This window comes from Anas acuta, chromosome 7, assembly GCF_963932015.1.
Source record: "Anas acuta chromosome 7, bAnaAcu1.1, whole genome shotgun sequence".
Lineage (NCBI taxonomy): Eukaryota > Metazoa > Chordata > Aves > Anseriformes > Anatidae > Anas > Anas acuta.
In genome coordinates, this window is record NC_088985.1 from 16013906 (window position 1) to 16021157 (window position 7252).

At 46.9% G+C, this 7252-nt stretch overlaps 1 long non-coding RNA gene across 8 annotated transcripts in view; it reads right to left on the reverse strand.

The window, feature by feature from the left end:
- LOC137859567 (uncharacterized) overlaps positions 1–4533 on the reverse strand; it is a 200168-nt gene extending 195635 nt beyond the window's left edge. For 7 of the 8 annotated variants that reach the window (XR_011098385.1, XR_011098384.1, XR_011098383.1 and 4 more), the window contains exon 1: positions 4427–4533. This is a non-coding gene — a long non-coding RNA (uncharacterized lncRNA). The remainder of the gene's footprint in view (positions 1–4426) is intronic. The other variant, XR_011098386.1, reaches the window with a different exon arrangement.
- Positions 4534–7252: the final 2719 nt, after the last annotated feature.

Here is a 7252-nt window from a genome sequence, read left to right on the forward strand (position 1 = left end):
TAACATCCAACCTAAACCTCCCCAGCACAACTTAAGCCCATTCCCCCTCATCCTGTCGCCAGGCATGTGGGAGAATAGACCAACCCCCACCTCGCTACAGCCTCCTTTAAGGTACCTACACTCCCAAACCATCATGAGAATTAGAGAACGTAACAGTAGCTGCTGGTCAGGTATCTCAGCCCTTGCTCCTCAGATGTTATGTTAGAAGTGATGGTGTGGTATTTGGATAGATCCTGGGGAAAGGAACAGAAGATTCTTGCAGAGTGTACTTCTCATTGTACTTGCTCACTAAATGAGCAGCCAACTCTCATTCAGCACTGCTGCCACACACACTTTGCACTAGCCCTGCCTGATAAAACCAAAGGGAAGGCAGCAAGAGCTTGGAGTTATGGACAGCTTGGAAAACACTGAGGACACAAAGGTGCTCAGATCAAGAAACAGGACAGCCCCTCCTTCCAAGAGCAAACACCGCAGTTCCTGAACGCTCGAGGCTTGCTTCTGCATGTTCAACGCTGCAGCTTTTGATCCTGCTGGGACATGCAGTGGATGAAGTGGGGAACATTGCCTGTCTGTCATGTCACAGCAGGCCTAAAGGAGAGCTGGACTGACGGGTGTAGCCCAAGTTAGAGGCATTTGTTTGAACCTCTGCTATTGCCACCTCCTTTATTTAACAAGCTGATGAAGTGTTTTTAACCTGTTTGAGTCTAGCCACATTACACGTGGACAGCGCTTTCTGTAAACTGCTGCTTCTTGAAGATAGTTCGCATGCTTCTTGTGATAAAGCCCTTAAGATACAGGGAAGAAACATGACTGTAAGCCTCATCCAAGTCCTCTCCTTTCAAGCATGAGCAGCTCCCCAGTCCCCTCAGAAACTCCACAGCTGGGACCAGAGCACAGCACATCACAGGCACCACAGCCGTGGTGATGCTCAGCTCACCACAGTGGCAGATGCCACCCCTCGCAGCTGGACCATGGCCATACTGAGAAGCTCCAGCTGTCCTCCCGCACAAGGGACATGCCAACGTGTTCAGATAACCTATGAGTTCCCCACACACAAAAGACTTGAACTGATTGCCAGGCAGTTTGCATCACATTTGATTTTACTGCTTATTTCATTTGCACTTCAGCAGCTCCGCTATCTTCTGCTTCCCAGAATCAACATGTGGAAAACCAAAGATGCAACCAGCAGGTCTTTGTGGGGACTTGGGTTTCTGGCCAGATCCCAGGCAAGAAGTTGCTGGCCACTGAGCAACTGAGCCTGTTGCTGCAGGCTCTGCCCAGTGGTTTGCACAGGGATGAAGGGCTCTGCCTGAGGATAAAGCATTACCCCTGCCTAAGTCTAATCACACGCAAATTGGCCTCATGCATTTGCAGCTACTCGTGGTTTCTAAGTCACCTGGTTTATAACAATAATTTTAAAGGCAATGTTTTTGAAAAAGGAAATGAACAAGCATAAAACCTGTAAAAGGGGGAAATTAATGTGGGATTTTAGACATGTTATTTATCTTCCTTTCAGCCTCTGTGCAATACTGTAGGGATAAGCACATAACTAGCTGCTTTAATATTTATTCCTATTATAGGAAAAGTAAACATTGCTGATAAGTCACTGCTTTCCAGGATTAGATTTCATATTTTAAAGACTGCTTTAAATTAATGCAAAAGCAAACATTATCTTTTCTTCTTATTCATATATTTCCCTAATGAGTTCCAAGCAAATTGTGCCTACTTATATTTTATGATTTTAAATAATTAAAACATTTTATGGAGGCAACTAAAATTCTCCCCAGAGTTAGCAGAAAGATTATTGATTGAACAGATCTCAAGCTACAAGGAAAAAATTATTATTTAGTTTAAAGGCTCATAATTTTATTCCTACTCAACCTACTGAATAAACAAGGACTGTGCATTTTTACAGCAGCCTTTTGAGTTATGCTGGGGTAGGGACATGGGGTTTGTTGGTAAACTGAAAGCAGTAACTTTCTGACACTGTGGAATTAGGTTTGCAGGAGAGTTAATGATTGTTGCTGCTGTCACAAGTAAATGCAATGCCCAGCTACTGTGTACACGCACAGCACCACAGTGTTTGTTTTAACACGCTTTTTTCTCTTTCTATTTTTAGGAAGCAAACATTAGGACTTAACTTTTAAAGGCTCACAAGACATGTATCTCTTTGGACTAAATTCAGAGATTAAAATAAGGGGAAGATCAAAATTTAGGAGTATACAAATAGACTGATCCAAGATAGTGGTTACCTTGTTTGTTTAAAAAAAGAAAAAAAAAAAAAAGCATTATTGTTTACCCTGCAGGTCCTGCCATTTTCTCTCCAACAGGTAAACTCACACAGGCTGTGCCTCACAGCACTGAATGCTTACTTCATTTCTGTACAAGGTGTGTATTTGTGAGCTGCTTACTACAAGCTGGCATTGTTGTTGCCTGACATAGGTGAAAACCTGAAGGCAGGAGGAGTGCTCAGCTGCAATCAGAGGACCTGGAAAACTTCATCAGGAAGCAATAGATGCTCTTGACCCCATGCTGAGCCATGAAGGCAGGAAGGGGGCATCAAGACCTTCCTGCTGCTCTGCATGCAGGAATCTGTCTGCCTCCAGCCCCACACAGAAGGTGGGAAAAGTGCTGTCACCCACAGCTTCCAGCCATCTCCTCAGACCCCAGGCACACCAGCAGGACACCGCTATACTGTTTCAGCATGGTTACCTTTGACGTCCCCTAGCCACCTAAACGTCAGCTGCTATAAAATGCTCTCCCAAGCTACTTAATCCATCTTTTCAATGAGGAGTAATTAGTGGGGTCGTTCCTAAGCAGAAAACCACAGTTAATTGTCTAACTACTGTGCTGTCATATGTATTATATCAAAGAGATTAATACACCCTGAAAGAAATCACAGAGCCTTCTTCGGTTCCCTGTGTACAGCTGAGCTAGGTGGTATTCCAGTGAGCCCCTAAAGCATCCCCTGTGCAGAAAAACATGAATTCACCATCAAGGTGCAACTACAACATGATACTAAGTCAAACCCTTGACGAGGCTGTTCACATACCAAAAGCTGCAGTTTCTCCTCAAACACACAGAGCCTGTTTCCAAGGGGGCTCTAGGTCTGCACGTGGCAGTTTGCCAGGAAGAAACCCCCTGCCCACACTTTTACTGTGGTGGGTTTGACCAGGAGATGCAGAAGACAAAAGAGGCAAAAACCACAGCTGCATTTAAACACACAGCGAGGCAGGGCCCCAAATTCCCTTCTGTGTGAGGGAAAGGGACCCAGGTGCCACCAAGGGCCCTCTTTTTCTCTCACCCAGCTTCGGTTACTCTGTTGGGTGCTGCCTCATTTTCCTTCCTTGATTTCCAGCACAGTCACTCACGTGCCAGCTATGCTGTCATGCCCTTAGCACAAGCTTAACTTCAAGTGCAAGTTTAAACCTCTGACCACAGGTACACCCTTAATGAGAACTGCAGACCTGCGGCTGGGGCCTGTTTGCTGAGCTTACAAAGCATTTAGGGCTACATCCACAGACCGCATTAACGGCACGTGGTCAAAGCTGCAAAGCTAACTCTTTCCTCACTCCTTTGCTATAAAACAAGCCGAGCTCCCTGTGCCCACAGGCCTGTTGCCCAGGTGCCCGCTGCGGCCTGAAGCTGGCTGGCTGGCACATGCCGCTAGGCCAGGGCAGGCACATCAACAGCTTGTGGCCCTGCCCTGCCAAACCACTTACAGCAGTACCCCCTATTTTTAAACCCAGAAATCCCAGGCAGAACTACGGAATGATCTCATTTTAGGAAGAAGCGTCTGAAGCGGCCTAAAGCACAAACTTCTCAAGGCAGCGGCTCTTGCTTCCTGCAAGATATCACTCTCTGCACTCGTGAAGCAAGCAATGTTTTGTCTCACATAAGCGACCAAATAACCTCGCTCCATGGCACAACAGCACCTCTTGGGACACAGGTGTGCTGCTAAGAGAGACTTCTGGAAGCAGCAACAAACAAGCAGCCACAGCACAGTTCTCTGCTACTGCTTCAGGCAAAGAGAAAACAGGGATATTGAGCCAGAGTGCTTAGACAGGCCCCAGAAAGAAGAAAAGTTGAAGAAATGATGCAAATAGATCCAATAGCACACTCAAGTACCCTGATAGAGTGAGGACCTACACTACAAAGTGCTAGGTTTCACCAGAAAACCTGACAGTCTTGTACCAGACTCAACCTTGTAGAACGTTTCACAATGAACTCTACGAAAATAAAAGAAAAATGAAGTGTTTGAGCAAACACAGGCAGATATCAGCCTTCTTTTACAAAGGCTGCAATGCGAACCTGCAGCTGGGCTAGAGTAACAGTACCCTAACAAGTTGCTTGCGAATTGCAGTTTACTTAAAAACATGTCATGAAACACTGGTTCCCAAAACACCAGACATCACCTCACACCTACCTGGTGCTGTTTTCTGGCAGAAAATACCCCCAAAGCCACCATCAAGAAGACTAGACAAAGCTGACCCCCCCGGATGAACACCCCAGCTACAGCCAGCAGCCTGCATCCAAGTACTCGCTCTCAGAAGCAGATGCTGCTAATTAGAGAAGTGAAAATCACACCAGGTGATCCTCATGATCTTAACCCACCAAGCCCACTCAAAAAGGCAGAGACAAAGAAATTCGCAAAACCTGTAAATTTGCCCTTTACAACACCATTAAAAATAAATAAATAAATAAATAAAATAAATAAAAAATCTGAGAAATCATCATGGTGCTAAAACAGCTTTTCCCTCTGCTGCCCTCCATACCACCATCAGCTGCCGATTCCCTCCCAGGGCAGCCGTCTGAGCCACCACAGACCCTGCAGCCTTCACCCAGGGGCCTGCAAGCAGTCACCCCAACTCCTGTCCCTGTCACTGGGACGCTGCTAAGGCCCAGGCAGCCACCCAAGAAAGTGGTCCTGGCGGAGTAGAAGGGCTCAAAACACCTAGAGAAAGGGTTTTGACACGCTGCACTGGGGCCAGGGAATGAGGCCCTGAAGACTAATGAGAGCCAAGGGGAGTGGGGTGAGGCAAGGCAGCCCCCAGCAGCAGGCAGTGGTAGCCCCGAGACAGCAGTGCTGGCTGTGCAGTCACAGCCCAGCCCCGTGGGCAGGCTGGTGTTCTGGTTTTGTCCAAGACACGGACTTCGTACATTCACAAAAGTAAACAAAACAGTCCTGACAAAACCTACCTCATCTTCCGCCCTTTACTGGAATATCCTGTGAGACAGCTTTCAACCGGTCCCTCGGTGTGGCAGGGATCTTGATGCAATTGTCACAGCAGCGGGGAGCAACCGGCAACAGCTTCCTGGCGGGGGACTGCTGCCTCACGAAAGTGTACATGTGCTTTATGACAGGACAGGCGCTGGTCATGGAGTTGCTCTGCTCTTTCCCCTGTTCCTGCACTTCAAATGCTTGATTGGGACCTAAGTTAACTGCAGAAAGAGGGTGTGGGGAGATTTTGTGAACGACCTATGTGTCCCTGTGGTGCGTTGCCACCACAGTCCGTCCTGCCACACCATGGGGCCTGGTGCCACCAGCTGCCTGATTCCGAAAAAAAACAGGTCAGGCAATGCTTCAAATTCCTCCCCTCTGCCTTCTGGCCTCTGACAGAGGGCACATTCTGCCATCCTTTTGGCACGTGCAGCCAGAACTTCTTGTTGGAAATCAAGGGCCCTTGAGCCATTTTGAGGCTGCCAGACAAGGAGATAACCTGCCTCTTCAACCCATGCGGCTGGGCTCAGGGCAGGGATGAGCCCGGGCAGTGGCTGCAGGCCACTGGTGTTGGAGAGCCAGAACAAGGCTCCACAAGTGTCAATGCACACTGTCCTGCTTGCACACACACAGGTGTGGGTGACAGCCGGGTGCTGTGGCCTAAGGTTTCCCTCCCCTCCAGCTCTGTTTTATTATCTAAGAGCCAGGCTTAGGCTTACTGCAAATATTATGTCCCCATTTGCTCAATGAGCTAATCAAAGTTATGAGAGAAATATCAAATAAAGCAGCTCTTTCTGGTTTAATTTCGTTCCCCGGAGAGATCAGAAAGGAAAGCAGCGGCCACCAGGTGGCACACCCGCCCCACAGGCCAGCCTGGTGGCTCGCAGCCCCTCCGAGCCGCTGCTCACCCCCTGCCCAGCCCGGGCAGTCCCGGCCGGGCCGAGGGGACAGCCACCCCTCCTAGCTGCTACGGGGACACTTAAGAGATTGGGGAACTGCAGACAGTAAATTATGACAACGCTGTTTCAGCTGCTGCAGCAGAAAACTCCTCCATCCCATCCCTACAGAAAAAATACCCCTCCTCATAACTCTTACCTGGACAACATCCAAGCCCTAAACACAGCATAACTTTTGATTTCTCAAATGAAAAATGTAAGCATGTCTAATAAAGATTTGGCTAAGGTGTGTTTTCAGTATCACTGCCATGGATCAAATAAAATGTCTAGGGACAAATGCCATTAGTTACTTGTAAGCTACTCCCTCCGCTCTCCTAACCACAGCAGGCTGGGGCTCAGATAGAGCACTTGTACCCATGACTCACATAGCACACCCAGCTGAGCTCCACGATGCACACCAGATAAGACTAATGAAAGTAGTAAGAGCTGTTTAAATTTTAATGCTTATAGCATAGGTTGAGTAAACATGAAAGATTCTGAGTCACCAACAATGAGGAATTAAATAAGCAGACTCCTGACTTTAGCACCAGGGTCTTACCCCAGACCCAGGACAAAGAACAACCCACGGCAACACCCACAGACTGTTGAAAGATTTCTGCTGTGTGCACTACAGTTAACTGGCAAGAATTGTGGTGCAAGTATTTCAGCAGAATTGGTCTCAGAAGAAAAAAATCATTTAGAAACACGTGGTACAGTAAAGGTCAAACAGCTGGAGCTGAGACGAAGTCTGATTGCTTGCCATCTTTAAAACTGTCAGTGCTTTTCCTAACACTGGAAGTTAAATATGAGTGTACATAAGAAATCTAGATAATCTAACTAAATCTGTGTAAAACACACCAGATTCTAATAGTAGTTTTTAGAAGTTTTAAGTGTGTATTATTTTTCCAGAAATATCTGTGCATGAAATTTTTGCCTTTTTTATGAGTGTTAGTATCATTCTCACAGCTAAAGCAAAAGCTAGTTACACCATAAGCTCACAAAAATGAACTCAGTTTTTTTGTGTGCTTTCCATTTGACCCAACAACATGTAGGAAGACTGAAAACCTTAAGGCAGGCCCAGTAACTTTGATTAACT